This window comes from Aulostomus chinensis, chromosome 21, assembly GCF_037954235.1.
Source record: "Aulostomus chinensis isolate RoL2024-O1b breed Wild chromosome 21, RoL_Achi_v1.0, whole genome shotgun sequence".
NCBI classification, from domain to species: domain Eukaryota; kingdom Metazoa; phylum Chordata; class Actinopteri; order Syngnathiformes; family Aulostomidae; genus Aulostomus; species Aulostomus chinensis.
The window spans coordinates 25305499-25312477 of NC_141340.1; the positions used below are offsets into that span (position 1 = coordinate 25305499).

A 6979-nucleotide genomic window follows, 5' to 3' on the forward strand; every position below is an offset into this window, starting at 1 on the left:
ATAAACTGTAAAAATACAGAGCAGGTTTTACAGTCAAAACTCATTAAATTACAGTACATTTAGTGTTAATAAATGTGCATTAAACTGCAGGAAAACAGGCCCATCATGTCAAAACACATGAGGAACAACGACCTTTCAGCTTCCTCTCCCTAAATTTAGGGTATTCACTCTTTAATCTATGAAACAACCCAGTCTAGCTGCAGTAACTACCCCTTAAAAAAGTTCATTTGACAGTGGAAACGCAAGCATAGTCCATCAAAATAGCTAAATTTAAGGTCAATCACTGTAAATTGAAGCTATTTCATAGTTACTTCATGAAACTGACCCATACAGTGATTTCCTGTATGATTATGGTTTCTCAAAGTATGAAAAAACTATAATAATGTATAAACACAGAACTTGTACTCTTCACAATCAAGAATTTCTGCATATTTACAGTATCAGTCCATCATTTTAGAGTTTAGTGAGGGTAAAAAAAATCATTGGACAATGGAAAACAAAGCATTGTATGTCAAAATATATGAATAATAGCTACATTTAAACATAGTGTCTGTAATCCTGGTGTCTTACAGTTAAGTTATGGAATTTCCCACTGCATCTACAGTGATTTCCTATTAAAGTACAGGTTTTACTACGTTCAATGTTCAAACATGAACCGTCAATGAAACACAAAGGTCTGTAAATGTACAGCATTAAACAGCCATTTCAGTGAATTGTGAACAAATATTTATTGTTAAAAATGTTCACTTGACAGTGGAAAAACAAACCTGTCAGAACATGAAGTGTCGCTGCATTCGAGGCAACCTGGCAAAGTAAGGAATTCAGCAATTATGTTACACACCTGTCTGATAAAGTGTTTTACTGCCAAAATAGTGGTTTTTATGTGGGAAAAAGGAAATAATGTAGAAATACTTGAAGGAATAGTTCAATATTTTGAACTCTGGGCCCAAATGTCATGTTGTCAGTGACTTTCGCTCGGTCCCTGCTCCGCCTGTCCAGCAACACCAGGAAGGCCTAAAACTACTACTGGGCAGATGGGACAGCCTTTGAAAAATAAGACAAATGTTTGTTCAAACACGACACTCAGGGCTACCACACCAGTGTCAGAATGTTCTCTTGGAAAAGCCAAGCCTTCTGTCAATAGTTGTGTGCTTCTGGAGAGGAACAGAGACACCAACACTACCTTCTGAGCAGGTGTTTGGTCCACAGGAACCTGAAGACTTCAGAAATAACTGACAACAAAAAGGTTGTTTTTTGTTGGCAGTTATTTTTAAAAGTCTTTTCCGAGATAACCTCCAGGCATCAGTATGAATACATTGAGCGTTGCATCTACAACAACATTTATCAGAGGTTTAAGAGACGGTCATGTGGCCATGCATACGCCCTCCTCCTCCCGTGGTACTAGACGGGCGGAGCACGGAGCCAGCAAAGTTCTCGTCTCTACTGACAGCGATCGTGACAAAGACCATGTCATTGTCCAGATACCAAAGTGTTCCTTTCATGAGAGGCTACATTCAAAGATACATTTCTTCATAGCAACACAATCAGACATTTCAAAAAGGAATGAACCCGTTTTTACACATTTGTTGTTTCAATAAAGGGTTGAAGATGTACAAATGTTGAGTTACTGCAAAAATACCCAAAGTACTTCATACTGATACAAATCTCCATTCACACTACTCAGCTTTCATTTCTGAAATGTTTCAAACACATCACAAGTTGCTTTGAAAGCAAATCTTTTCCCATTCCCAGTGTTGAGCTGCCATTTAAGGGTTACATGAGCGATCAGTGGCATTAAAGTACAAGTGTAGGATTTTGACATCCTCACAAGTGTAGAGAACTAACCAGTCCAGAGGAGAGTGGAGTGTTTGGAACAATCCCTTCCTGTATCACTGTAGAGCTGCTGGTGAGCTGAGCATCGTCACATCCCTGCTCAGCAACAAGGATGTGATGATCCTGGACATGAGGATCACATTAAACACTGATACTGTCAAAGCAGTGGCATGGCGTCAGAGACTTGTCCAACTTTGACGATGGCAAGTTCACATGAAAACACTCCACTCTCTCCACACCTGGATTACCATGGTCCTCTGCTGTCGAGCTCCTCCAGCACAGTCCTTCCACAGGACCTGAACGCACCAAAGAAACTAATGTGTCATGATAGCAGGCGCCGCTAAAACCTGTGGGAGACGTTCAGTTCTCTTTTCTGAGCAAGACCGGTACAGCGATCGCGACGGCGCTGTGGGACAGGCTCGAGGCTCAGGTTGCAGCCTGAGGTTGTGTCCTGAAGAAAGAAAAACTTCAATGGTAATGAACTTTATGTCAGTCAGTGCTGGTTTCCCAGCAAATGGAGGTGAATTCAGGTTTGATATCAAAGCCTTACTCTCCGTTTCCAAGGTCAAAAGCAAAGGAACCACACTCTTGTTGTACAGTGCTTCATCTCCACTTTGAGCTTGGTTGACCAGCAGCTATGAAGCTGTGGGCCCTGGGACTAAAAAAATGTAAATCACACAAACTGGACCTCCACCACAGCAACCACACATCATTGGCATTAACTTGCTTAACGAGAGCAAACTGGAAGTGAAGACACCTGCTCAACTGTGTTCCAGACATTGAAGGTTTGTCCTGTTAAACTTTTCAGTAACATGGAGGTTGCTGGACCAGCAGAGACCTTCAGAGGGGCCGGGGCTCAAAGTTAAAAAGGGGTCCCTGGAACAACATAACACAACAACAAAATGTACAGAATAACCTGTCAAATTATAGCAACCAGTGTTCAAACAGAATGTAACATGGAACCTTAAGACAAACCACATCAGACTGTATCATTCTATATGATTCGCTGTAGTGTGTGTGTGTGTGTACTTTACTCACTGTGGTTGTGGAAGGTGCAGTGTCCAGGAGTGTGTCTTCTCGCCAGGTAAGAGGTTCTCCAGCAGGTACCGTTCATGCTAATACAGAGAGAACCAGGTCATTACTTCCACCAGAGATTCATCAGGATTTGTTTTATTGTGAAGTATAATTTCACATTCATAACTCACTTCAGGTCCAGGTCTCCTCCAACAACTGGCCAGATTACAGCAGTGCCATGTTTCTGTCTGCCTTGTGGACCACAATGTCACAATCCCTGTCTTGTGTTTCCTGTTTTATTTTGTGGTCATGTCCGGTCTTCCTGTCCTCCCTCCTGTGATTACCTTATGTGTCTCACCTTGGTGACTGCACCACCTGTGTCTCGTTTCCCCTTGTGTATTTAACCTCTGTGTTTTCCCCTGTTCGGTTGTTGGGCCATTGTTTTGGATTTTGCACCAATGTGCCATCGTGGAGTGTTTTGGTCACTGTTTGTCTCCAGTCTCCAGTCTGCAGTCTCAAGTCACCATCCTCCAGTCTCAAGCCTCAAGCCTGTTTCCCAATAAACCTCTTCTGTGCACTGTCCTCCACTCTGTCCACTATTGGGTCTACTTCCCTCCACTCCTACACGTAACACACAAACCACTGAAGGTTGACAGCAAAGCCAGCAATGTAGCACTGGCCTCCAAACTCAGAGAGATGGAGGGAGGGAATAAAGAGTGGTGACTGTTCTCTCTCCAGATCACGCTCAGCACATTCTTGGCTCTCCTCCACCTCCACATCATCGTCTTCAAGTGAAAACGTTGAACGTCAAGCAATCAAAGATCCTGATAAGGCTTCTCTTTCCAAAACTGACCCATGCAGCTTTCCTGAGTTTCACAGACATAACAACATTGATCAAGATGGTGCTGCAGATGGCAGCCTTGGCACAACGCTCTCTAGGAATTTACTTGTTTTTGTCTATTTTCTTTGTGTTTGGATGCTCTAATCCAATTACTTTCAGTAGAGACAACCTGCTAACCATCAGGGAGGCCTCTCTGGACATTTTTCCATCATTCCACACAAACCCAGAGAGATTTTTTAGAACTTTTGGTTGGAGGAGCAGCAGCACTGTACGGGACGTGGAGAAGACGCAGAAGAGGGAAGCGGGCCGGCGCGCTTGTTAAGCTCCGTCAGCGCGGGCACCGCACACCTCTCCCATCCATTCACCTGGCGAACCTGCGCTTTCTGCCCAACAAGATGGACGAGCTGCTCCTCCTCAACGGATCCAACAAGGACTTAACACGTTCTGCTGCCCTTTGCTTCACTGAAACCTGGATCAGTGAAGCCGTACCTGACGGCGGATTACATCTGCCGGGCTTCTCCCTTTATTGCGCAGACCGCGCTAAGGAGCTCTTGGGGAAAACAACGGGTGGTGGAATATGCTTTTACATAAATGAAGGTTGGTGCACATGCGTCATAGTCCTGTCTGAACATTGCAGCCCCAATCTGGAAGCTCTGATCATTAACTGTAAGCCGTTTTATTCGCCGCGGGAGTTTTCCTCCTCCATCATGGTCGGAGTTTACACCCCCCCCCCCCCAAGCCAACGTGAGTGAAGCGCTGCAAACTCTCGCTGAACAATTAAACGGCTTTGAAACAAAACACCCGGACTCGCTCTTTATTGTTATGGGGGACTTTAACAGAGCGAAACTTAACCGGGAACTTCCAAAGTACAAACAGCACATCAGCTGTCCCACCAGAGGCAGCAACACCCTGGACCACTGCTACACCGTCATTAAAGGAGCATACCACTCTGTTCCCTGGGCAGCTTTGGGACACTCTGATCACTGCCTGGTACATCTCATCCCCACTTACGGGCAGAAACTAAAATCTGCAAAGCCTGTGGTGAAAACTGTGAGGAAATGGACCATTGAGGCAAAGCAGGAGCTAAAGGCCTGCTTTGACTGCACAGATTGGAGTGTTTTTGAAGCTGCCAATGACAACCTGGTCGACCTGACAGAGACTGTGACAGCCTACATCAGTTTCTAATGAACCAAAACATTTTGGACTTTTAATAACTGCAAGCCATGGTTCACCGCCAGACTGTGTCAGCTCCGACTGGTCAAGGAGGAGGCCTATAGGAGTGGGGACAGGGTCCTGTACAGGCAGGCCAGAAACACACTGAACAAGGAGATCAGAGTGGCTAAGAGGAGCTACTCCGAGAAGCTGAAAAACCATTTTTTAAGCAAACGACCCTGCTTCAGTGTGGAGGGGCCTGCGAGACATCAGGAACTACAGGAGACCCTCCCCCTGCGTCGAGGCAAACAAAGACCTGGCAGACAACCTCAACACCTTTTACTGCAGATTTGAGAGGAACAACTTCGCACCTCTCACCCATTCCAGCCCACCTCTCATCCAGACCATCAGTACTGCAGTGACCCCCGCCACACCTCCAGCTGCACCCCAACCTGCCTCCCTCTTTGTCACACTCAGAGTGTGTGAAGATGAGCTGAGGCGGCTGTTCCAGAAACTGAAAATCAAGAAAGCACCAGGCCCAGACGGAGTGTCACCATCCTGTCTGAAAGCCTGTGCTGACCAGCTGGCTTCAGTCTTCACCAGGATCTTCAACAGCTCCCTGGAGAAGTGTGAAGTCCCCGCCATCTTCAAACACTCCACCATCATCCCGGTCCCAAAGAACCCCTCCATCACTGGACTCAACGACTACAGACCGGTGGCCCTGACGTCTGTGGTCATGAAGTCCTTTGAAAGACTGGTGTTGAGCCATCTAAGGACTGTTACAGGACCCCTGCTGGACCCCCTGCAGTTTGCCTACCGGGCAAACAGGTCGTGGATGATGCTGTCAATCTGGGACTGCACTACATCCTGCAGCATCTTGACAGCCCAGGGAGCTACGCAAGGATCCTGTTTGTGGACTTTAGCTCGGCATTCAACACGATCATCCCTGAACTCCTCTCCTCCAAACTCTCCCACCTCAACGTGCCTCCGTCCATCTGTCAGTGGACCACCAGCTTCCTGACAGACAGGAGTCAGCAGGTGAGGCTGGGAGATTTCACCTCAACAACCCGGACTGTCAGCACTGGCGCCCCCCAGAGGTGTGTCCTGTCCCCCGCGCTCTTCTCCCTCTATACCAACGACTGCACCTCCAAGCACCCAGCTGTAAAGCTCTTGAAGTACGCAGATGACAAAATGGTCATCGGCCTGATCCAGGACGGAGATGAGTCTGCGTACCGGCAGGAGGTTGAGCAGCTGGTGTTCTGGTGCAGTCAGAACAACTTGGAGCTGAACACGCTCAAGACTGTGGAGATGACAGTGGATTTCAGAAGACAGCCCTGGCCACCACTCCCCCTCACCATCAGCAAGAGCCATGTGTCCGCCGTCGAGTCCTTCAAGTTCCTGGGAACTACAATCTCTCAGAACCTGAAGTGGGAGACGAACATCGACTGCATCCTGAAGAAGGCTCAGCAGAAGATGTACTTCCTGCAGCAGCTGAAGAGACACGGTCTGCCTCAGGAGCTGTTGATCCAGTTCTACACCATCGAGTCTGTCCTGTGCACCTCCATCACCGTGTGGTTCACAGGAGCCACACAGCAGGACAGGAACAGACGGCAGCGCACAGTTAGGACTGCTGAAAGACTCACTTGAGCCCCCCTGCCCTCCATTCAGGAACTGTACTCCTCCAGAGTCAGGAAGAGGGCAGGGAACATCATCAGAGACCGTTCTCACCCTGGACACAAACTGTTCTCACTCCTCCCCTCTGGCAGGCGCTACAGAGCCCTGTGCATAAAAACCACAAGACCGAGAAACAGTTTCTTTCCCACTGCCATTACTCTCTTAAACAGTTGATCTGTTAACCTGCTGCACTGTTGAGTGGTCACACACTCATGTTCAACTGGACACCGTCTCAAGTCTGCACTACATTGTGGACCTTTAGGCCTTCAGTGACGCGTCTATGACGTCTACAATTCTACAATTCTACAATTTCATTTAGCGGACGCTTTTGTCCAAAGCGACGTACAACACAAGCAAGTATTCAGACTTAAGGAAAAACCAATAGTAGCGCAAAAGTGCTTCAGTTGTGATTTGGTCACAGGTACTGCCATCTAGTGGCAGAAGAAGTGTCACCTCCCACCCCCT

At 47.1% G+C, this 6979-nt stretch overlaps 1 long non-coding RNA gene and 1 pseudogene across 1 annotated transcript; one reads left to right on the top strand and one right to left on the bottom strand.

Moving 5' to 3' along the window:
- Nucleotides 1-798: 798 nt before the first annotated feature.
- On the bottom strand, nt 799-3127 carry LOC147242110 (uncharacterized). Its single transcript, XR_015110922.1, has 5 exons — nt 3039-3127; nt 2872-2948; nt 2591-2709; nt 2384-2491; nt 799-2284 (listed from the first exon to the last, which is right to left on the bottom strand). It is a non-coding gene; the product is annotated as an uncharacterized LOC147242110 (long non-coding RNA).
- A 631-nt stretch (nt 3128-3758) lies between these two features.
- On the top strand, nt 3759-4440 carry LOC147242111 (uncharacterized; annotated as a pseudogene).
- Nucleotides 4441-6979: the final 2539 nt, after the last annotated feature.